General features: G+C 44.8%; 1 pseudogene; it reads right to left on the reverse strand.

Moving 5' to 3' along the window:
• The window catches only part of LOC141067759 (carboxypeptidase O-like), a 1,273,696-nt pseudogene extending 1,247,746 nt beyond the window's left edge, over nucleotides 1–25,950 (reverse strand).
• Nucleotides 25,951–26,192: the final 242 nt, after the last annotated feature.

Genomic DNA, 26,192 nt, shown 5'->3' on the forward strand with positions numbered 1-26,192 from the left:
TTAGCCCCTCGATGTTGGTGATTTACTCGAGCTTGTCCCTGCAAAGGCAGGTGATGCAGTTAACCCCTGATGTTGTTGATGTACTCAGGGGTGTCCCTGCTCAGGCAGGTGATCTAGTGTCTTTAGGACGGCGTATGTGGATTTTACTCAGGTGATGCATGAGCAAAACACCCATATGCAAAGAAAGTTGTCAGAAATGGAACAAAAAGAGGTTGTAAGTGAGTCTATTGAGACTCCAGGGTGGGAGGAAACCCAAACCCCATATGATATGTTGGCGACTATGTGGTCGCACAGTGTTGGTTCAAGTGAACATTGGGACAAATATTGGCAAGATGCAGAGTCTGTTGATGTAGCAGAATGCTTGCAGAAAGTAAAAGTAGAAAAAGGGAAAGAATTATGTGCTCTTGGTAGGTGTGGCTGGATCCTGCTATCTGCATATAGAAAACAGCATGAGGAAAAGCAAAGAATGTTAACTAAAGTGCAGGAATTGGAAATACAGCTATGTGAGGCCCAGAATGCATTGGTGGCAGCACAGGGTCAGAATAAGTTAGTAATGGACAAATGTGTTGAAACTCAGCATGATGCAGAACAGGCTGCTGTATGTATAACACAGTATAAGTGCAGGAAGAAGAGGGGGAAGGTGAAAAGGAAGAAAGCTTTGGCCATAGCCAGAGCAGAGATGGAGAGGAACCCAGATCAGTGGGGTGGTGATGCACAGGGGTCAACTGACTCTGAAACTGTCACCAACCCAGAACAGGGGGATGATCATTTTGATGGGGAGATGGAAGAAATGGATCCTCTTCTTAACCCATTAAAAGCTCATCGCATTTGCCGGATCCAGGTTGTAGAGACAGCTACAGGGAAGCAAAACCAGAATGAGGTAGAAGATTGCAGTGTGTCTAATAGATCTGAGTTGCAATCTACCTTAAGTAGAAGAAATACTAGGGGTGGCAAGGCCCCGGCAATGTTCAGATTCAGGCGATCTGATGATCCCATGTTGTTCTGTAGTAATTATTTGGCATTGTACAGAAATGTTTGCAATCATCCAGATATGTCTCAGAATGATCCTAGTTATCTATTTTCAATGGCAAATCATTGTAATGTAGATTATGCCACAAGAGTGTCTCTAAGAAATACCAGTTCATATGAAAGATTTGTAAAACTATTAAACGAGTGGTGTCTTAAGTCAAAAGAGCAGGATGAAGTATCAGAGAATGTGTCTGCTGCTTACAGGCCTAGGTATTGCTTTAAATGTGGGAAGATGGGCCACATTAAACGTTATTGTAATCCCAAACCAGAGAACCATTCATTGCACCAGAATATTGATGGTATTGAGAATAAGGAAGAACTTGCCATCTATGATACTGAATTTCTAACTTTCTCTTTGTTTTTTTTTTCAGACTGGACAAACCAGTTTTTTCAGAGGAATTGGATTCAATGTATTTAGCTATATATAAGACATGGGGTTAGACTAATGAGCTCAAAGGTAAAGGTTAAAATAATTGTTTGCAAACAATTAAATAAGTAATCATCCCATTGTGATGAATTGGACTGTATTTAGCTAAAAGATGTGATTTAGTTTTATGAATGTTTTTAATCTTTATTTTCAATTAGGAACATAATAGGTTTGTAAAATCCATTTGTAAGTTGCACCTCGAACAGTGATGTTTGATATTTCAATGAATGAAGGTAATGTGATAGATCAGATTTATCCAGCAGAAATGTATGAATATTGAGTAAAGTGATATGTCAATATTACAGAGAGAAGCTAGAATAGCTCAGCCAGTGGATTTCTAAAATTTGGTGGAATCAATTCGGTGTCCTGAATCTGCTCAAGTCATTTCTCAAGTAGCAGTCAATGATCTCAGATAATAATGTTTTTTTGTTTTCCCTTTAGATCAAAATCTGATCTGTAAGTGTGGTATTATTGCTTTCATCTTGTGAGACTGCTTTCAAGAGCCAAGCAATCCAGACAGTAAACAGATGCCAGCTATGGAAAATGTGGATTTCTGAAAACCAAACAGAATCTATGGCTTTACTTGGCTCAGTGGACACTAGCCATTTTTGAAGGGCAAAGACTAAGAAGATGTGACCCAAAGTGTGAACTGTACTGAAGGAAAATGTCTAATGGGAGAAATGATTAACAGAAGGATTCCAAGTATTATGCCAGCTGATCCATGTTGTCAGTGGACTTGTGATAAACATTGAAATATGATGAAATCAGATTGGGGATGGGGAGAGGGATATTATACGTGGCTCCAGTTCAGATAAAAAGTGCAAAAGTATGAGGGTGGGCAAATATGACGTGTAACAGTATAGTGATCTCTCCATCATTTGTAGAACATGTAAGATTGCCTAGAGGTGGGATGTTTTCCTTTGGAAATATCACTTTTCGTTATATTCCAACTAATGTAACTAGTGGGTCAGGTGTTAGCTCTAGGTTAACTTTAAGGAGTAATTTGTATTATGCATACATTGTTTTGTTGTTGTTGGATAAATAATGTGTGGCTATAAGATATCCAAGGGTGGATTGTGGTGCTAATAAAAATATGGATATCTTATAGCCTACATATTGTAATATATTGATTAGTCCATATTGAAATTAACCTGAAATATACAGACTGCATCTAGACCAAGACAGACAAGATAATGGTTACAGCCACAATCTTGAGAATCTATGTTTGCTGTTTGTCATTGTAAAACATTAAGGTTTATTTGACCTCTGTCTGTGGTGAGTTTATCAGTCCCGCAGTGACACAATGTTGAGCATACAAAATGACAATGCTTGTTGAAACAGTATGTTTAATCTGGATTACCGGAAAGGATTAACCTTTGTGTACGCTGTTGACTTAAGGGGGTTTTACACTAAGCAATATCGCTAGCAATATCGCTAAAACGTCACTGGTTTTGTGACGTTATAGCGATATTGCTAGCGATATCACTATGTGTGATACTTACCAACGACCGGCTCCCCCGCTGTCCATCGCTGATCGCGCGAGAATGTCCGGCTCCATTTCTCGTCGGGCACTTCCTGCTGAGACTTCCTGCTGTGACGTCCAGCGACGCGTGGAGGCGGGCGGGAGGACGCAGGATCGCTGTGTGTGAATGGTAAGTATCGTGCGCTGCGTCGCTGCTGCATCGCTGTGAGATCTTTCTGTATGAAAGCTCACTAGCGATCATTTAGCGATGCACCAGCGATCCTGACTGGGTCGGATCGCTGGTTGGATCGCTGGTGCATCGCTAAATGTTAAAGGGCCTTTACTTGAATTTCAAGAGTAGTGAATGGTGCGAGTATATTGACAAAGTATTACCTGACATTTGTGTCATATGGGAGTTAAAAGTGGACTAGGCATATAGACAATTGCAGATTGTTTTACATAAAGCTATAGAAATATAGTTGGGGAAGCCTGATGTAAAACCAGAAATATAGTCGGCGATCTGAAACCATTATAGTATATTCAATCTTAGAGATCTCTTTAACCGTAGTCTGAAATATATATATTTTGTGCTAGGGCTCTAGTCATAGAAAGTTGTTGGAAACTTTGTTCTAATCATATGGAAATATCAGGGTAAGAGTAAATAGTCCGAAGAGGCAAGTCTTGTTTGATGTTATTTATTCATGATAGGTGGCCACTGTCATGTGATTGGAACATCAAACAACTAACTTGTGTATTTTCATGTTTACCCAATATTATATTGAGTAAGCCTTTGTTTAAAGCATATAAAAGCTGTGAGGCAGCCAGAAGAGACAGGAGCTTGTGGACCTGTGTGAGAGGACGCTCTTCACAGTGTGGGTCCTAGGGCGCATTTCTGTCTTCGCTGACCACTCCTCCAGCTGCAGTATTTTCTGGACAGACGTAAATGCCCCTAGTGAAGATTCTTTTCTTTTCTTCTTTCTGATGTAAGTATATGTACCAAAACCTTTGTAATTTGAATATATAAGTATACGCAATATCATACTATTTTCTATTTCAATATCATTAGCATACATTCCATTAATTTGGTGTTTTATAATCATTGTATAATAAAATTGTGTTATATCCAAGTAGTAGCCTTCTTTAAAGCCGTATCCGAACCTTATTGCTGAACAGTTGGCAATACAACGTCTCAAATCGGGCGAGATGGCAGAAAGAACTACCCCTTCGCCTAAGATAGTAGCAGGCTTGGTCACCACAGGAGAATCAGCAAAGAAGCTCCTAGAGAGGGCGTCTGCCCTGACATTCTTAGTGCCAGGAAGAAAAGAGACCACAAAATCAAAATGTGTAAAAAACAAGGCCCACCTAGCCTGTCTAGGGTTCAAGCGTTTGGCCGACTCCAGGTAAATCAAATTCTTGTGGTCAGTGAGGACCACGACTTGATGTTTAGCTCCCTCCAACCAATGTCTCCACTCCTCAAATGCCCATTTCATGGCTAACAGTTCCCGATTCCCCACATCATAGTTACGTTCAGATGGAGAGAACTTTTGGGAAAAGAAAGCACAGGGATTCATTTTAGATGTTACAGGATCCTTTTGGGACAAAACAGCTCCTGCACCAATCTCAGAAGTGTCCACCTCTACCTGGAATGGGAGTGAGACATCAGGTTGCCGCAAAACCGGGGCAGAAGTGAATCTTCGCTTCAGCTCCTGAAAGGAAGAAACAGCCTCTGGAGACCAATTCAACACATCAGCACCCTTTTTAGTCAGATCAGTCAATGGCTTGGCAATACTAGAAAATTTTGCTATAAATTTCCGATAAAAATTAGCAAAACCCAAAAACTTCTGGAGGGCCTTCAAAGAAGTGGGCTGAACCCAATCATAAATGGCCTGTACCTTGGCCGGGTCCATTTCAATAGTTGACAGAGACAAAATAAATCTCAAAAATGAAATCCTCTGTACCCCAAAAAGGCATTTCGATCCTTTGACATACAGGGAATTCTCCCTCAAGATCCAGAACACAGTCCGAACATATTCCACATGAGAATCCCAATCCTTGGAGAAGATCAAAATATCATCCAGATAGATAATCAAAAATTTATCCACAAAGTCTCGGAAAATGTCGTTCATGAAGCACTGGAAGACAGAAGGGGCATTAGTGAGCCCAAAAGGCATCACCAGGTACTCAAAATGTCCCTCCGGAGTATTAAACGCCGTCTTCCATTCATCCCCATGCTTAATGCGGATAAGATTATACGCCCCCTGAGGTCAAGCTTGGTAAACCAGCAAGCACCTTTAACTCTGGAGAATAGATCCGAAATCAGGGGTAACGGATACTGATATTTAATAGTAATTTTGTTGAGGGCACGATAATCAATACAAGGCCTTAATGAACCATCCTTTTTGGCCACGAAAAAAACCCCAGCACCTAAGGGTGAAGAGGATGGTCTAATATGACCCTTCTCCAACGCCTCCTTAATATAGGATCGCATAGCCTCATGCTCGGGTACAGATAAATTTAAGAGCCGACCCTTAGGAAATTTACACCCCGGGCTCAGTTCAATTGCACAGTCATAACTCCTATGAGGAGGCAAAGACGCAAACTCATTCTCACTAAATACATCATAAAAGTCCGCCAAATAGTCAGGAACATCATGCGACTGAGGAGAGGTGGAAAAAACCGGAGCCTCACTAAGGGCACACCGACAACCCCAACTCACCACAGACACAGATTTCCAATCCAAAACTGGATTATGAATTTGCAACCAGGGAAACCCCAGAACAATGGTATCATGCAAATTATGCAAACCAAAAATCTGCAATTTTCTTGATGGTCTGGAGCGACCCGCATTACCACCTGGGTCCAAAACTGAGGTTTATTTTTCGCCAAAGGAGTAGCATCAATCCCCCTCAAAGGGATAGGCGTCCGCAGAGGTGTCATCGGAAATCCACAACGTTTAGCAAAATCCAAGTCCATTAGATTCAGGGCTGCTCCCGAATCCACAAAAGCCTTGGCGGAAAATGTGGACAGGGAGCAGATCAGAGTAATTGCCAGAAGAAACTTAGGTTGAACACCACCCACAGAAAACGTGTGTGCAAAACGTTTCTCTCATTTAGGACAGACAGAAATAATATGCGAGGCATCTCCACAAAAAAAAACACCGCTTATTACGCCTTCTGAACTCCTGACGTTGCTCCCTGGACAAAACTCTATCACATTGCATAGGTTCAGACACTTGTTCAACAGGTGGCAACACCTTTCGTCCTGCGTTCACGTAAACGCCGATCAACCTGAATGGCTAAAGACATAGAATCGTCAAGACCAGAGGGAACAGGAAATCCCTCCATAGTATCTTTTATGGCTTCTGACAAACCCTTCCGAAAGAGAGCTGCCAAGGCATTATCATTCCAGGTAGTAAGGACCGCCCACTTTCGGAATTTTTGACAGTACAATTCTGCAGAATCTCGACCCTGGCTCAATGCCAACAGGGTCTTTTCAGCCTGATCAATAGCATTAGGTTCGTCATACAATAACCCCAAAGCTTGAAAAAATGCGTTCACATTAGTCAGAATAGGATCATCTGGTTTCAAAGAAAACGCCCAATCCTGGGGATCGCCACTCAGCAAAGAGATGACAATTTTAACCTGCTGCGCGGAGCTCCCTCACGAGTTAGGCTTCAAGGCAAAAAATAATTTACAATCATTTTTGAAATTCAAAAATTTAGACCGATCCCCAAAAAACACATCAGGAGTAGGGATCTTTGGTTCAGCAGCATGTGAATGAGCAAGGTTGGCGGAAATTCCCCGCACTTCCGCAGCGAGCTGCTCCACACGATCAGACAATTGCTTTATCTCCATTGAGAGAAAAAAAAATTCCCCCTACGGCCTCAGAGATATAGAGGAAAAAATATACACACTTTTTTTTTTTTTACAATTCTTTCCTGCTAATGAGTACCCTATGATCTGCGGTATGGCGGGTGATTCTGTTATGAATGAGTCACCGTAGGAGGCAAAAACAGAAATACTAGCTAAGTCCAGAAAACCAGAGAAGTTGGCAGCTATCGGATTGCAGACCCCTGAACCTATCAACAACAACTAGCAGTAGCCGTGGGGGGGTTCCTACGGTGCCCTAGACCCCTCGATCACAGCCGGAGAGCTACATAGCCTAATGACAGAAAGGGAAATCTAAACTGCCCCAGAGCAGACCCCAAAGCAATAAGCAGCCCCCAACATATAATGACGGTGAAGCAAGATGAAAAAACACACACAGATAGAAAGATAGGCTGAGCAAATGATGGGGCCCAAGCTAACTAAATAGGACAGAATAGAAAAGCTGGTGTCTGCAATCCGCCAAAACCCTCTAAAAAACAAGAGCCAACAGACTGATAGGGAAAAAAGCCCTGAAGACGCTAGGCTTCAAAAAGACTATATCAGTACTCAGGTATTATCTGAAGACAGAGCAAAAAGGAATTCAGCTCACCCAGCAGGGAAAGGCAGAAATCCAGAAAAACAAGGCAAAACAAAACCAAAAGTAGAGCAGAAAACTTAGCTTTTGAGGAGCAGGAATCAGACTGGTCTCCAAGAATCCCTCAGAGTAATCACCCACAAGGCAGAAGGGCGACGGCTGCCTTATATCCAGTCAGCAATCCCAGTCACCCAGTCATCATCATTCTGCTCAGGTGCTTTGTAATTAGCCTCACTACCTTCCTTCACCAGAAGAGGGAGTTCATCAGACCTCAATGGTGAAGGGGAAAATGAACTCACAACAGTAGGTCACATGAGAGAGTGCCTGGATCTGATTGGTCCGTGTGGAAGGTCCCGGAAGGCCGACGTACTGAAAGAGGTGCTGCCTTCCTGAAGAGCACATGCGGAGGGCGCTGTCCCGGGGAGGCCTCTGTATATTGACCTGTGTGTGTGGGACAGTCCCCAGGAGGGAACAGACATCCTGAATGAGAAGCAGCTAAGAGGTAACCCCGGATAGGGGGAAATAACTGTGAGGCTATAGAGCCTGATTGCTGGACATTGCACAATCTGTGTGACCACAGGTCTGAGAGAGCGGAGCTCTACATGAACATTCTGTTGCTGGATATAAGCCTGTTGCAGTATATGGTTTATGCTGATTAATAAACCACATGCACTGTTTATGTTGAAAAACCCGTGCTGGACCTGGTTAATCAGCTGCCAAGCGAGTGTCCCCAACATGAATAACAAGCGCTACTTTACAATTGGTGGAGAATTCGAGCACTATTGTAGCCTTGTTGCTAGATGGAATGGACGAGGTCTACAAATTCAGTTGCTAGGGGCAACGGTTTCAAGAAGCACATGTTGCAGTGTTGGCGACTCTAAGCCAGGAGAAAAGACGGTCTTGAAAACCATGAGTTATGCTGACCAGGGTCAGTGGGAGAGATTTATCGGATACCTCTGCGGTAGAGGGATCTGAGAACCTGCGTGGCCATCAGGGAATGGTCGTGAAAACCATGTGATACTCTGACCGGGGTCAGAGAAAGAGACTGTTGATAATTTAGGGGATACCTCTGAGGAGAAGAGGCATCCAGGAACCTGTGTGGCTGTCACCAACAGGTAACAGACAGGAGTCTGTGGTATGCTGACCGGGGTTAGGGAAAGACTGTATGAGAAGTGGCTATAGGGTGCCTCTGTGGTACCTGGGAACCTGTGTGGCTGACACCAGCAGGTAATGGACAGGAGTCCATGTTGTACTCACCGGGGTCAGTGAGAGACTGTGTATGTGTTTTTTTTCCTCTTTTCTTTCCTATAAAGCTGAAGGTGATGCTGTGACTCAGTGGCTTCACAAAGTTTTTTTCAAGGCAGCTTGCAGTGGCTCAGTGGGGTCACGAAAGTGACAAGCGTCTAACGGTAACTCGGCGGGGTTAAGAAGATTGCTGTGGATCGACGGGTCCACGAAGACAGTGCAGCAGGAGCTGCAGTGACATCAGCAGCTGATTGTGAGCGGCAGCCAGAGGTGCCGGTGATTGGTGACAGTGGGAGCTGTGGCAGTGTCAGCAGGAGCTGGTGTGGTGTTGTGCTTAAAGGGCCAGTACAAGCCTGAAAAGACCAACTCTATTAGGTGAACTCGTGCCTAAGAAGACCTGTAGAGGGGACATGGGGAAATCCCGAAAGGGGGCGGTGACCCAAACTGGGGTAGCAACCCAAAAAAGGGGAGTCTCAGAGGGAGGCGGAGTCCAAAAAGGGGATAGTGGCCTAAAAGGGAGGAGCATCCTGACATAAAAGGGGTGGGACAGATGAACTGTTGCCAGGGTCAAATGTCCTATGTCTGTCCAGTTTGCCTTGTGAACTACCCACCCGGCACGATGCTATGGGGGTGTGACCTCCAGATAAATAACGAAGACGTGGTTGGTCTGGTCGACTCTGGGAGCCCGGTGACTCTAGTGAGGGTTGCACCTGAGATACCTGGCAGAAAGTTTGGGGTCACTTGCAACCACCGGGGCACTAAGGATTGTCCAGTGGCCAGGGTAGCCTTGAGACAGGCTTGAACATTGCGGGACAGGATGTCACGATAGTCCCGAATTTGTCCTGTCCAGTGGTTATAGGCCGGGACTCTAGACTGTTCTCTGGCTTGTGGGAGAGGGGAGTTCCTCTACAGCAGGGGGATGGAGACCTTTCTATTGTTGGGCTGGCAGACATTGAGACCGTGACACCTCCTAAAGTGGACAGGTCAGATGTAGGAGTGACCGGAGGAAGGGGTGTGTCTGCCCAACTTACGGACCTGATGTCTTGTGACATGACTGATGGTGAGCTGGGAGATAAGACGACTGGAGCGGACACACGGTTAGAGGCTAACCGGAGGGTTCATTCGGCTGTTGGGGGTGACTCAGACTCCGGGGGTGACTGTGGCTCTAAGTTAGAAAGGGAGCACAGACTGGAGGAGCTGGAGAAGGAAGTCTCTGAGATCAGAGGTCACCTGGCAACATGACAAAGTATGAATAAAACCCTCAGAGAAGATGTGGAAGTGCTCAAAGAAGCAGTAAGAGGTCTGCTGCAGGAGAAGTTGGTGGACGAAGGCTTATAGCGGCCGAGTGATAACAAAATGGAACTGCCAGTGCCCATCTTGGCAAGGGGTCTCAAAGAGGTGAAATCTCATGAAGATTTGGACCTAAAAACAGAACAAGATAGTCACCCGGTCGGGACAACTGTAAACCTGGAGCCATCTGTCCAGGAAGAGAGCAAGCCCAAGATCTTCAAGTGCGTGATCGAGGTATCCGATGATGTGCAAGAAGCCTGTACTGGTGAAGGTGTGCATGAGGCTTTTAAAAAGGCGGTCCAAGCAAGTAGTGTGAACTGGGCACCAGAGACAAAACAGGTGGTGGTACTATCAACCAGGGAAGACACAACAAAGTGGGTAGCTGTCCTGACAGATATGCATCTGCAATGTCTCCACGCTAAACAGATGTTCAGGTGGAGTAATGGGAAAGCTGCTTGATGTCTAGAGCTGGCAAGGGAAGCTAAGAATCGGCTAGGGGGAATATGTAATTCCGGTACCCAAATATCTGGTGGAGAGAGTTGTTGGAAGGCTTGGTAAAGTAATGCAGGACCTTGTGAATATCTCCGGTGTGGCAAGGGTAAGGATCCCTCCTGATGGTGAAGTCCAGGTATCTGGTGAAGAGGGCATGATTCTCATCATTGTGGTTGGCTCCATGGAAAGCCGTAGAAACTTTCGGTTGCTCCTAGAATATCGGGTAATGTACCTGCAGTTGATACTTGACTGCCTGCAGATCAATAAAGAGATGCGGAACATCAGATGGCGGCAGCCTTCGACCCAAGGTATAAAGACCAGAAGGGTTCCTCCAAAAAGTGAAGGCAGGTGGCCGAAGACTGTCAGCAAGGCAAGAACGTTAAAAATCAGCAAGTGGCAATTCTACTGACAATATGAAGCTGAGAGACCTTAGCTCCTGTGAGACACTAAATGGGTCAGACTCAGGCCAGACAGTTGACGCAACTGTAAGTGGGACTTCTGACTGTACCCACCGGGAGATCCGGCCAGTGAGAGAAAGGTCGGTTGTCGGAGCACACTGCAGAAAGGTGGAGACTAATGAGTGTCTGGTCACGCAGACGGACTTTGAATGGAAGGCCAAAGCCCAAGGCCGATATACTGACCACTGGGGGCGGGAGAGGCCTAATGTAAATATGATGCCATATGATGCCCAAAACAGTCGGAGATGGTCCTCTCGATTTGTAGGGCAAGGCGACATGGGTGCCCAGAATCGAGACCCCTGGGTGATGTCAAGTGTTCAACCCCACAAGTTTGAACAGCGGAGGGAGGCATGTGGTGTAGTGACCGCTGTGACAGCTAGGGGGTGCTGTATGGGTCATGCACACAGACATATCCATTGTGGTAATGGAGGTAGGATGAACGTCAGGATGGTAAATGACCGTTATGCATCCCAGGTTGGGTGGCCCTGGGATGGAAGCTTGAATGTGTGTCAATCAGCAGAGGTACTGCTAAGGTTTTTGTTACAGTGTACCAGGGAAGGCTTCCAGGTGGCTGGTAAGACAGGTGGGACCAGTCACCTACAAACCCACCCAGGGGCGTGTGTCTAAACGCCTATTGTAAGCCTGTATATATGTGTGTATGGCTGGGTGTCTGAAATAGGACCTGCAATGAGGTCATAGCCATGTGATCCAGTGGGCGAGGCTACGGACCATATAAGGTGACCAGGGTAGGTCACATGAGAGAGTGCCTGGATCTGATTGGTCCGTGTGGAAGGTCCCGGAAGGTCGACGTGCTGGAAGAGGTGCTGCCTTCCTGAAGAGCACGAGCGGAGGCCGGTGACCCGGGGAGGCCTCTGTATATTGGCCTGTGTGTGTGGGACAGTCCCCAGGAGGGAACAGACATCCTGAAAGAGAAGCAGCTAAGAGGTAACCCTGGACAGGGGAAAATAACTGTGAGGCTATAGAGCCTGATTGCTGGACATTGCACAACCTTTGTGACCACAGGTCTGAGAGAGCAGAGCTCTACGTGAACATTCTGTTGCTGAATATAAGCCTGTTGCAGTATATGGCTTATGCTGATTAATAAACCGCATGGACTGTTTATGTTGAAAAACCCGTGCCGGACCTGGTTAATCGGCTGCCAAGCGAGTGTCCCCAACATGAATAACAAGCGCTACCTTACAATATACACTCACTGACCACTTTATTAGGTACACCTGTCCAACTGTGTGTTAAGACTTAATTTCTAATCAGCCAATCACATGGCGGCAACTCAGTGCATTTAGGCATGTAGACATGGTCAAGACAATCTCCTGCAGTTCAAACCGAGCATCAGTATGGGGAAGAAAGGTGATTTGAGTGCCTTTGAATGTGGCATGATTGTTGGTGCCAGAAGGGCTGGTCTGAGTATTTCAGAAACTGCTGATCTACTGGGATTTTCACGCACAACCATCTCTAGGGTTTACAGAGAATGGTCGGAAAAAGAAAAAAAATCCAGTGAGCGGCAGTTCTGTGGCCGGAAATGCCTTGTTGATGCCAGAGGTCAGAGGAGAATGGGCAGACTGGTTCGAGCTGATAGAAAGGCAACAGTGACTCAAATTGCCACCCGTTACAACCAAGGTAGGCAGAACAGCATCTCTGAACGCACAGTGCGTCGAACTTTGAGGCAGATGGGCTACAGCAGCAGAAGACCACACTGGGTACCACTCCTCTCAGCTAAGAACAGGCATCTGATGGCTACTTTCAGCAGGATAATGCGCCATGTCATAAAGCTCGAATCATCTCAGATTGGTTTCTTGAACATGACAATGAGTTCACTGTACTCAAATGGCCTCCTCAGTCACCAGATCTCAATCCAATAGAGCATCTTTGGGATGTGGTGGAACGGGAGATTCGCATCAGGGATGTGCAGCCGACAAATCTGCGCCAACTGTGTGATGCCATCATGTCAATATGGTCCAAAATCTCTGAGGAATGCTTCCAGCACCTTGTTGAATCTCTGCCACGAAGAATTGAGGCAGTTCTGAAGGCAAAAGGGGGTCCAACCCGTTACTAGCATGGTGTACCTAATAAAGTGGCCAGTGAGTGTATATATATATATATATATACTGTATATATATATATATATATATATATATATAATCTAATATATAAAGCTCAATGTGTGTGTGTATGTTTGTATGTATGTATGTGTGTATGTCCGGGATTGGAATCTGCACCGTCGCAGCTACAGCCACAAAATTTTGCAGTTACACATCTGGACCCTGAGAGCGTCATAGGCTATGTTGTGTGAGGTGAAATTTTAACCCTGCACGTTCCAATTCATCAAACAATTTTGCCCCTAGGTACATAATGGGGAAAAAGTGTATGTATGTATGTGTGTATGTCCGGGATTGGCATTTGCACCGTTGCAACTACAGCCACAAAATTTTGCAGTCACACGTCTGGACCCCGAGAGCATCATAGGCTATGCTGTGAGGTGAAATTTTAACCCTGCGCGTTCCAATTCACCAAACAATTTGGCCTATTATTCTTATCATTTCTATGGTGTTATCGTCCTTCTGCAAAGCTGGAAATAACACAATTTATTAACGTGCCAACACGTACCACACTCTGACACAGACTGCAGGGGGAGCCCAGTATCACACAGGATAGGATTAGATACACGGCTCAGCAGTCAGTATCACACAGGATAGGATTAGATACACAGCTCAAGAGTCAGTATCACACCGGAGAGGATTAGACACATGGCTCAGCAGTCAGTATCACACAGGATAGGATTAGATACACAGCTCAGCAGTCAGTACCACACAGGATAGGATTAGATACACAGCTCAGCAGTCAGTATCACACAGGCTAGGAATAGATACATGGCTCAGCAGACAGTATCACACTGGATAGGATTAGATACATGGCTCAGCAGTCAGTATCACACAGGATAGGATTAGATACATGGCTCAGCATTCAGTTTCACACAGGATAGGATTAGATACTCGGCTCAGCAGTCGGTATCTCACAGGATAGGATTAGATACACAGCTCAGCAGTCAGTATCACACAGGATAGGAATAGATACACAGCTCCGCACACAGTATCACACAGAATAGTATTAGATACACGGCTCTGCAGTCAGTATCACACAGGATAGGATTAGATACACGGCTCAGCAGTCAGTATCACACAGGATAGGATTAGATACACGGCTGAGCAGTCAGTAACACGCATGATAGGATTAGGTACACGGATCAGCAGTCAGTATCACACAAGATAGGGTTAGATACTCGGCTCAGCAGTCAGTATCTCACAGGAAAGGATTAGATACACAGCTCAGCAGTCAGTATCACACAGGATAGGAATAGATACATGGCCCAGCAGACAGTATCACACAGGATAGGATTAGATACACAGCTCCGCACACAGTATCTCACAGAATAGTATTAGATACACGGCTCTGCAGTCAGTATCACACAGGATAGGATTAGATACACGGCTCAGCATTCAGTTTCACACAGGATAGGATTAGATACTCAGCTCAGCAGTCGGTATCTCACAGGATAGGATTAGATACACAGCTCAGCAGTCAGTATTACACAGGATAGGAATAGATACATGGCCCAGCAGACAGTATCACACAGGATAGGATTAGATACACAGCTCCGCACACAGTATCACACAGAATAGTATTAGATACACGGCTCTGCAGTCAGTATCACACAGGATAGGATTAGATACACGGCTCAGCAGTCAGTATCACACAGGATAGGATTAGATACACGGCTGAGCAGTCAGTAACACGCATGATAGGATTAGGTACACGGCTCAGCAGTCAGTATCACACAGGATAGGGTTAGATACACAGCTCAGAAACAGGATGTGCCAAAGTAGAGGACATTTTCATTCCAAGAATTCCACTCATTCCATCTGATTTGTTTTTTGATTTTAAACGCCTCCAATTTCTAGTTCAACTGCTATTTGCAATGTCCATTGACAATGCTCAGGGACTGTCCTTGAAAGTAGTAGGGATCGATTTGCAATCTCCATGCTTTTCTCATGGCCAACTTTATGTGGTATGTTCAACAGTTGGAACTGCCAAAAATCTGTTCATCTTTGCACCGAAAGGAAAAACCAAGTATCTTGAATGAGTTGAAAATAAAATACTATCAATACTTGGGTAATCGTTTAGTTAATTTGTGTTGCAAATCTGTAGTGTTGAATATATGATGTGAAATGTTTTTATGTGCAATATAATCATCATAATTTGTTATAACTAACCACAGTTGGTTACTATGCCCAGGCAACGCCGGGCTCTTCAGCTAATATATATATATATATATATATTGTGAGGTAGCGCTGTCATTCAGGGTTAGGGGACACTCGCTTGGCAGCGAATAAGTCACATCCGGCATGGGTTTTCATAAAGCAGTATAATCCATGCGGTTTATTTCAGCTTCATAAACCGTCACAGCAACAGAAAACAGCATATAGCCAGCATTGCGTCCCTTACAGAGTTCATCTCTGTTATCCTTGCATCACACAAGATATGCACTGTTAAATGCGCAGGCTTTCTAGCCACCAAGTTATCTCACCCATGTCAGGGTTGCCTCGTGCTGTTTCACCATGCTGCACGTTCATTCCCTCAGGGAACTAACAGGCACACACCGCCATTACACACAGCGTCCAGACGTGCTGTTAGTGAGGAGATCCTTCTCCTCACGGGACCTTCCAAACTGGACCAATCAGGTCCCAGCATTCACTCACATGTGACCAGACCTCAGGAACCTTATATGGTCCATAACCACACCCACAGGTGATCACATGGCTATGACCTCACCCAAGGTCCTATTGCACACAACCACACACAGGCTTCCCTGACACATTGTAACAGATCTTACTAGTCAGCAGTACCTCTGCTGATCATTATGATCTTTCAGTATCCTACACCTATCAGGGTAATGGAAATGTTTATACGGCTGTCCTGGGACACCCACACAGCGCCCCCTAGTGGACACAGCGGTCACTGCACCACAATATATATATATATAATAGCTTGTTAGATTAAAAGCCGGGAAATGATCTTCCGCATACAGTATAAAACAGAATAGGTTTTAATAGAATAGTTAGAATAGATATATATACATAAAATAGATGTGTGTGTATATATATATATATATACTGTATATATATATATATATATATACACACAGTATACAGCGTATATATATGTCAGTGATACACACATATACCCTGCTCAAAAAAATAAACGAACACTTAAACAACAGAATATAACTCCAAGTATATCAAATTTCTGTGAAATTAAACTGTCCACTTAGGAAGCAACACTGATTGACAGTCAATTTCACATGCTGTTGTGCAAATGGAATAGACAACAGATGGAAATTATTAGCAATTATCAAGACACCCTCAATATAGGAGTGGTTCTGCAGGTGGGGACCACAGACCACATCTCAGAACCAATGTTTTCTGGCTGATGTTTTGGTCACTTTTGAATGTTGGTTGTGCTTTCACACTTGTGGTAGCATGAGACTGACTCTACAACCCACACAAGTGGCTCAGGTAGTGCAGCTCATCCAGGATGGCACATCAATGCGAGCTGTGGCAAGAAGGTTTGCTGTGTCTGTCAGCGTGTTCTCCCTTCATGTGCTGTCCCGTTTGAGCTGTCCCCCCCCTGTGCTCTGTCTCTCTCACCCCTCTGTGTGACCATGTACAGAACATACTACAGCTACTGGGCAGAGGAGGAAGCAAAAGACAATACTGACAATACAGCAGGAGATCGCAGAGGATACATTTTGTGAGGTAAAATATTGTATAAAAACAGTCAGTGAGATATTTTACCTCACAAAATGATTCCTCTGTGATCAACTTCTGTAATGTCAGTATTGTCTTTTGCTTCCTCCCCTGCCCAGGAGATGTTGTATGCTCGGTACACAGTCAGACTCAGCAATTTTTAAAATGAACTTTCGTTCATGGGAAAACCCCTTTAATGTGACCGGTTTCCTCTGCCTGTAGACACGTCGCGCATCTGCCACCGGGATCAGCTGAATGATTCACTGCGCCTGCACTGAATTTGCTCAGGGGCAGTGCGACGGTGCTCCACTGGTGGTACCACGCTAGATGCTGCGTGAGTGTGTGAGTATGCGTGTGTGCCTGTGTGAGTGTGTGGTACGACGGTGTTCCACTGGTGGTACTGCGCAATAGGTTGGTACCAGCAGCAGTTTCTATATTGAGACACATATCACTTGGGTGTCCCAATATGGCGGTCAGTGAACTTCCTCCGCTTGGAACTCTGAGATATGGTGACATCTGGACAGAACAGGAAATGAATACATTACAAGGCAATTATATAAATAGATTATATAGTGTAGAGATCCACCATATGAGTGGACGAGGATTTAATCGCTTGGCCGGTCTTTGAGGCATATGCTGGGACACTCCGGGTTAAACAGTTCATTCAGTTTATTAAACATCACCGCTCTTCATGAACTAAATTAGCATGTAGCTTCCAGTACAACGTTTGTTAAACATTCAGTGTTACCACATAAAAGAGTCTCTTACTGACCCCAATCAGTATCACTCACGGTTTATCAGGGAAGCGGCCGCACTGGGATCACCGTTTCGGACAACGCCTTGCTCACTAGGCCATCTACAGTTCCAGACCCACAGCCAGGCAGTAGCTCCCCTACGAAGAGCCATCACAGACTCTACCAGGTCTGGGGCTTTTCCATGTGCTCTCCAGGAAGTTCAGTCCCAGACACTTCCAACACACACAGGCCTTCCAGGACCTTGCACTCTGACCACTCAGGTTCGAAACACACCACCCATGTGTTCAGACCTCAATGACATTATATATCCCAAGTCACCCCCATTTGGGCAATGTATGTGTGGCTAGCTGGACCTATCCAGCACTCTGACTAGCCCTATAAGCCCCCCTTACAGGTAAATAACTTGTGGACTACAAGTCCCAGCATGACAATGTTATTTCTTGGGCTTATAGCACAGAGAAGCTCTGCGACACATACTGGACATTTACAATCATGCTGGTCACTGTTTCACCACCACAATCAATGAAATGCCCACATGCATATTCTGAGCAGCAAATGCAGCGCCCCCTAGCTTTAACAGAGGTTACTGCACCACAATATATACATATATATATATACACACATCTATTCTCTGTGTATATATCTATCCTATGTATTCTACTCTAACCTGTTACTCTGTGATTATACTGTAAGCGGCAGAACATTTGCCAGCTTTTATCTATCTATCTATCTATCTATCTATCTATCTATCTATCTATCTATCGATCTATCTATCGATCTATCTATCTACCTATCTATCATATATGTGTATGTGTATATAGCTATACAAAAAAACCTGACCAGCATCTTCCAAGTGTGAATAGGTGCAAGCTGTAGTGACTGCAAAACATATATAAAAAAAGTACAGCAGCACCCTGTGAATGCCAAGACATATAATGTCAATGGAAATAATAATAATAATAATCTTTATTTATATAGCGCCAACATATTCCGCAGCGCTTTACAGTTTAACAGTTTCAAAACACAAGTCATAAGTAACAACGCTAACAATACAATAATTAAAGCAAAATAAGACGAAATAAGACGACCCTGCTCGTGAGAGCGTACAATCTACAATGAGGTGAGGGAGATACAGAGTACAGGTGTGTATTTACAATGGTGTATTTACAATGAAGGTCCAGCCATCTTGCAGGAGTGAAGGATGGATGGAGATAGTGAATGGGCTACGCACGCACACTTACACAGAGAATGACTTTGATTAGTGAATGTGATAGGCCGCTCTGAACAGGTGTGTTTTGAGGGAGCACCTAAAACTATGCAAATTGTGGATAGTCCTGATTTCTTGGGGTAGAGCATTCCAGAGGATAGGAGCAGCACGGGAGAAGTCTTGGAGTCGGGAGTGGGAGGTACGGATTAGTGCAGAGGTTAGTCGAAAGTCGTTTGCAGAGTGCAGCGATCGGCTAGGCCGATAGACAGAAATGAGAGAAGAGATGTAAGGGGGTGCCGCACTGTGGAGAGCTTTGTGGGTGAGAACAAGTACTTTGAATTGGATCCTATAATGAATGGGCAGCCAATGTAAGGACTGGCGAAGAGCGGATGCGTCTGAGTACCGATTACCCAGATGGACGATCCTGGCTGCTGCATTGAGTATGGACTGGAGAGGGGATAGTCGAGTGACGGGGAGGCCAATTAATAGAGCGTTGCAGTAATCCAGGCGAGAGTGGATCAATGCAACAGTGAGGGTTTTTGTTGTTTCCATAGTGAGAAAAGGGCGGATTCTAGAGATGTTCTTTAGGTGTAAGCGGCAAGAGCGGGCAAGGGATTGTATATGGGATGTAAAGGAGAGATTGGTGTCAAACATAACACCCAGACAGCGCACCTGCTGCCGGGGTGTTATTGTGGTACCACCCACGGAGAAGGAAATGTCAGATTTAGGGAGGTTAGTAGACGGCGGGAGCAGAAGAAGTTCAGTTTTGGAGAGGTTGAGTTTCAGATAGAGAGCGGACATGATATTGGAGACTGCGGACAGACAGTCACTGGCGTTCTGTAGTACAGTGGGGGTAAGGTCGGGGGAAGACGTGTATAGTTGTGTGTCATCAGCATAAAGATGGTACTGAAAGCCAAATCTGCTGATGGTCTGTCCAATTGGGGCCGTGTAGAGAGAGAAAAGAAGGGGGCCAAGGACTGAGCCCTGAGGTACCCCGACAGCAAGAGGAAGAGGAGATGACGTGGAGCCAGAGAACAAAACACTGAAGGAGCGGTCAGAGAGATAGGAAGAGAACCAGGAGAGTGCAGTGTCCTTAATGCCTAGTGACTGGAGCCTAGAGAGTAGGAGATGGTGGTCAACAGTATCGAAAGCTGCAGATAGGTCAAGAAGAATGAGCAGAGAGTGGTCACCGTTACGTTTTGCTGTCAGAAGGTCATTGGTCACTTTGATGAGTGCAGTTTCAGTCGAATGTAGGGGGCGGAAGCCGGACTGTGAAGGGTCTAGAAGGGAGTGAATGGAGAGGTAACGGGTAAGGCGGGAGTAAACTAGGCGTTCCAAAAGTTTAGAGATGAAGGGGAGATTGGAGACTGGTCTGTAGTTGTTTGTGCAGGATGGGTCGAGAGCAGGTTTCTTTAGTAGTGGAGTAACGATGGCGTGTTTGAAGGAGGATGGGAAAATGCCCGAGGAGAGGGAGAGATTAAAGATTGTAGTTAGGTGGGTTGTGACGACTGGAGAGAGAGACTGGAGGAGATGTGAGGGAATGGGGTCGGTAGTGCATGTAGTCGGACGAGAAGAAGAGAGGAGTCTGGAGACTTCTTCTTCTGTTATGGGATCAAATGTGGAGAGTGAGCCAGGGGAGATGTAGGAAGGGATGGGAGTCACAGCACTTGGTGGTTGGGAGCAGATTTCTTGACGGATATTATCTATTTTTTCTGTAAAGTGGGAGGCCAGGTCATCAGCACAAATGTCTGTGATAGGGGCTTGTGCTTTTGGCCTGAGGAGGGAGTGAAAAGTGTCAAAAAGTTTCTTGGGGTTGTTGGCTAGTGAGGAGATCAGGGTGGTGAAGTAGGTCTGTTTGGCAAGGTGAAGGGCAGCGTTATAGGTTCTTAACATAAATTTGAAGTGGATGAAGTCTTCTGGTGTGCGGGTTTTTCTCCATAGGCGTTCAGCACTCCTGGAGCATCGCTGGAGAAGTTGAGTTTGCGATGTGAGCCAGGGCTCTTTTACTCTGTGTTTGGAGGTTCTGAGGGTGAGGGGAGCTACTTGGTCAAGGGTGCTTCTAAGAGTGTCATTGTAGTGATGAACAGCCAGATTAGGACAGGAAAGAGAGGAGATTGGGGACAGAGATAAGTGTAGGGAATCTGAAAGTGTCTGAGGGTTAATAGCTTGTAGATTTCTGACTGTGTGGTAGGTAGGAATGAGCTGGGGTGGGCGAGGATTTGTGAGAGTGAAGGAGAGAATGTTGTGGTCAGAGAGTGGAAGCGGTGAGTTGTTTAGGTGGGAGATTGAACAGAGCCGGCAGAAGACCAGATCAAGGGTGTTACCGTCCTTATGTGTCTCAGAGGTTGAAAGCTGTGAGAGGCCTAGAGAGGTGGTTAGTGATAGAAGCTGGGATGCAGATGTGGAATTAGGGCTGTTAATGGGGATGTTGAAGTCTCCCAGGATGAGGGTTGGTAGTTCTGAGGACATGAAGTGTGGCAGCCAGGCTGAAAAGTGGTCAAGGAAGAGGGTGGGTGAGCCTGGGGGCCGGTATATGACCGCTACCCTGAGGGAGAGGGGACGGAAGAGCCTGATGGTGTGGACCTCAAAAGAAGGGAAGAGTGATGGGACTGGGGGGATGACCTGGAAAGTGCATTGTGGGGACAGGAGTATGCCAACTCCACCACCAGGTCTGTTTGTGGGTCTCGGGGAGTGAGAGAATTGTAAGCCACCGTAGGAAATGGCAGCAGGAGAGACAGTGTCAGAATCCTGAATCCAGGTTTCAGTGAGGGCCAACAGATTAAGAGAGTTGTTCAGAAAGTAGTTGTGTAGGAAAGGAAGCTTGTTACAAGCAGACCGTGGATTCCAGAGGGCACAATTAAAAGATTGAGATGAGGGAGTGCAAGTAATGTTAATCAGATGATTGTGGTTTCGATATGAGGTAGGGTAGGGGTCGAGGTTGGGGGATGGTGGACCAGGGTTGGGGGAGATGTCCCCTGAAATCAGTAGGAGAAGGAAGATAAAGAGCCAATAGTTGTTGGAATTGTAAGTAGTTTTTTTCTGCGATGTGTTTGGGCAAGATGGGCTGAGGTTTCTCAGGAAGGTGAGGAGTGTGTGGGAGCTGTACATGGGAGAGGGAAGTATAGAGGGGCTGATGTGTATGAGTCGTGATGGAGGGGGGATAGGGTGATGAATGTGGATGGCAAGGGAACACAGGAGGATAAAAATAAAGCACATGGTTAAAGGGGAAGGCAAGGTGTGGGTTACCTGACTCCTGCCCTGACTAACTGCCATGTATAACTGCCGTTTTGCTGGATGCTTATCTTCTGTGATGCTTTGCTTATGGGATGCTTGCGTGCTGTACCCCACACTGCGTGCTTCCCCTTAGCAACTACTACATATATAGGCCACACTACAGGGTCAGGAGAGAGGGATTGTGGGAGATGGTTGGGTATAATTTGGCAGCTGGGGCCAGCAGACCAGGGGATGGTTAGATGATCAAAGGCACTAGACCAAGATGTGGCAAAATGCTATAGCACCTTCCACCTGATAAGATCTAGAAAGGCCCCAGTCACAGATCTAAAGCAGTAAGTATTACATACAGTGCAACAAATGAATTATACCAAAGCTTTAGCAAGCACATTTAAATATGCAGCAAAATGGTCAAGCAGCAGAAGTATGGAGTTGTACCATTTGGATATATTACAGCAGAGAAATAGAGGCAGCAGAGGTGGGAAGTTGTATCATTCAGGCTGCTTGCTGGCAGTGAATGGAGTAAATACATGCAGGGTGGCTCAGTTGATTACCATTTGGATATATTACAGCAGAGAAATAGAGGCAGCAGAGGTGGGAAGTTGTATCATTCAGGCTGCTTGCTGGCAGTGAATGGAGTAAATACATGCAGGGTGGCTCAGTTGATTACCATTTGGATATATTACAGCAGAGAAATAGAGGCAGCAGAGGTGGGAAGTTGTATCATTCAGGCTGCTTGCTAGCAGTGAATGGAGTAAATACATGCAGGGTGGCTCAGTTGATTACCTGTGTGAAGAGAGAAGATGAATGTTAATTCCATGCCATGTATAACTGCCGTTTTGCTGGATGCTTATCTTCTGTGATGCTTTGCTTATGGGATGCTTGCGTGCTGTACCCCACACTGCGTGCTTCCCCTTAGCAACTACTACATATATAGGCCACACTACAGGGTCAGGAGAGAGGGATTGTGGGAGATGGTTGGGTATAATTTGGCAGCTGGGGCCAGCATACCAGGGGATGGTTAGATGATCAAAGGCACTAGACCAAGATGTGGCAAAATGCTATAGCACCTTCCACCTGATAAGATCTAGAAAGGCCCCAGTGGAAATAAAAACTTCCAAATGCTCTGTCCCTCAGCAAGATGTACTTACAAAAGCGAAGGTTCTTAGCGCATGATTTGGCCAATTCATGTGTGCCCGTCAACTGCGGCAAGGTAACACTTCTCTGACGGGTCCTGTCTGAACCCTACCATATCCTACTATATATGCCACTTTCAGGTTAAAAAACCTATTATAATGGACAAACATGTCTCTCCTGGGCTGCAAGCCTACAAGTGAATGGGCTAGTAGAACTGGGTGAGAACACCTGATGTGCATGATGGGCATATGGGCATGGGACTATGGGATGGAGGATGTGTGGTGGGTATATGGGCACTGGAGTATGGGATGGAGGATAATCATTATAATTTGCTATAACTAACCACACTTAGTTACTATGCCCGGGGAACGCTAGGCTCTTCAGCTAGTTTTACATAAATATCAACTTTTCACATTTTGTACCATAATATGTCAAAATCTAACTTAATTGCTGTCATGTTCAGTGCAGCTGTGCTACAATAATATATAGTGCTAGCTGAAGAGCTTGGCGTTGCCTGGGCATAGTAACTAACTGTGGTGAATTTGTTATAATAAATTATAATGATTATATTGCACATAAATTGTTGCAGTATGTCATCTTCTCCTGTATATAGTGTATACCTCCTGTATCTATCTATCTATCTATCTATCTATACTAGCTGAAGAGCCCAGCGCTGCCCGGGCATAGTAACTAACTGTGGATAGTTATAGCAAATTATAATTATCCTCCATCCCATTGTCCCGTGCCCATATACCCATCATACATATCCACGATCCCATAGGCCCGTGCCCATATACCCATCATACATATCCTCCATCCCATAGTCGAGTGCCCATATACCCATCACACATCCTCCATCCTATAGTCCCATGCCCATATACCCATCACACATCCTCCATCCCATAGTCCTATGCCCATATACCCATCATACATATTCGCCATCCCATAGTCGAGTACCCATATACCCATCACACATCCTTCATCTCATAGTCCCATGCCCATATACCCATCATACATATCCACCATCCCATAGTCCCGTGCCCATATACCCGTCATACATATCCTCCATCCCATAGTCCCGTGCCCATATACCCGTCATACATATCCGCCATCCCATAGTCCCGTGCCCATATACCCGTCATACATATCCTCCATCCCATAGTCCAGTGCCCATATACCCATCACACATCCTCCATCCCATAGTCAACCATTATTACATCATAATGAGCGGCGGGGCTTGCAGCTTATGATGACATCAGCGTCGCCATGGCAACCATTATGACATCTTAATGAGGGGCGGGGCTTGATACACACACACTTTTTCCCCATTATGTAGATAGGGGCAAAATTGTTTGGTGAATTGGAACACGCGGGGTTAAAATTTCACCTCACAACATAGCTTAGGACACTCTCGGGGTCCAGACATGTGACTGTGCCAAATTTTGTGGCTATAGCTGCGACGGTGCGGATACATACATACATACATATACACACTTGAGCTTTATATATTAGATAAAAATGAGTGTATGTGTGTGTATCAAGCCACGCTGCCATGGTTACTATGATGTAATAATGTTTGCCATGGCGACGATGATGTCATAATAGGTTGCAGTGGTGATGGTTATGTCATAATGGTTGCCATTGTGATGATGATGTCATAATAGGTTGCCATGGCGAAGATGATGTCATCCAATAGTCCAGTGCCCATAATTGTTGCTGTATGTCATCTTCTCCTGTATATAGTGTATATCTGTGAGTCATCTGCTCCTGTATATAGTATATACTTGTATGTCATCTCCTCCTTTATGTAGTATATACCTGTATGTCATCTCCTCCTGTATATAGTACTTGCTGAAGAGCCCGGCGCTGCCCAAGCATAGTAACTAACTGTGGTTAGTAATAACAAATTATAATTATCCTCCATCCCATAGTCCCGTGCCCATATACCCATCATACATATCCTCCATCCCATAGTCGAGTGCCCATATACCCATCACACATCCTCCATCCGATAGTCCCATGCCCATATACCCATCATACATATTCTCCATCCCATAGTCCCATGCCCATATACCCATCATACATATGGGTATACCTGACTTGATCACCGACAAGCAGTATAAATCTTGAGTGCCGTGTTATTTATATCTATATATATGAATATTTCATTTGAAAACAATGTGAACAAAGAATTGCTCTATGTAAAAGTTCATGTTAAAATCGCATTGCAGTCTGATGTAAATTAAAAAAATGCATGACACTTGCATTACACTTGTCCGACACTCCTGCATCAAAATTGGACCGAAAATCGATAGGGTGTCTTCCAGCCTTAGTCCCACACCCCCAGAGTTGATATCTCTTAGAGAGGAGATTCTCCCCATACTCTGCTTTCACTCTGGTAATATGATGAGTTTACTTTAATAGCTGCATCCCTATAATTCTGAGAGAAATGATCTGATTTGCTAAGAATATATATTTCAGAAAAGTTTTATAACTTTTTATATCTTCACAGAGGTTCTCTTTAAGCTATCGTACAGATTTCGTAGTAGCGGACGCAGCATACTAAATAATCTGATTGATATGATTCACTTTATTGTTATTGATCAATTGAAATACTATAAAATTATATATTCCTTTTTGTTAGATTGTTGCCATATAACAGCGTATTTCTGTATAAATGTAATATCAAAAATACACAAATTAATGACACCACAAATTGATTTTGTTATAAATTAAACATAGATGAATCTATTAAATCCCTAACCATGAGAAAAAGGAACAATAGCATTTAGAGCATTTAGAACTGAAGCAGCTGTTTTTGCTTCCAACTTACCCATTATACTGGACTTGCGTGGCCAATGTCTGTAATGCTATGGAGTAGAAAATAACCATAATATAGTGCACGACCTCTATCCTCAAAGCAGTGAATTCCATGGTTTTGCTTAAAGGCAGATTTTAGCTATGTAATCTCAGAGCACCATAATGTAGAGGCTAAGACCCTGATTTCAGAAATGTGTCACTATTAGCTAAGCTGTGTGCAGCAGTTTCAATAAAGTCATATTTTTATCAGCAGATGATTATCACTAGAGTTGAGCGAAACGGGTCGAAAAAATTCAAAAGTCGCCGACTTTTGGCAAAGTCGGGTTTCATGAAACTAAACCCGACCCTAGGATGAG

The sequence above is a fragment of the Dendrobates tinctorius genome, unplaced genomic scaffold (genome assembly GCF_039654945.1).
Source record: "Dendrobates tinctorius isolate UK_male_01 unplaced genomic scaffold, ASM3965494v1 ptg000254l, whole genome shotgun sequence".
In the NCBI taxonomy this organism is placed as follows: Eukaryota; Metazoa; Chordata; class Amphibia; order Anura; family Dendrobatidae; genus Dendrobates; species Dendrobates tinctorius.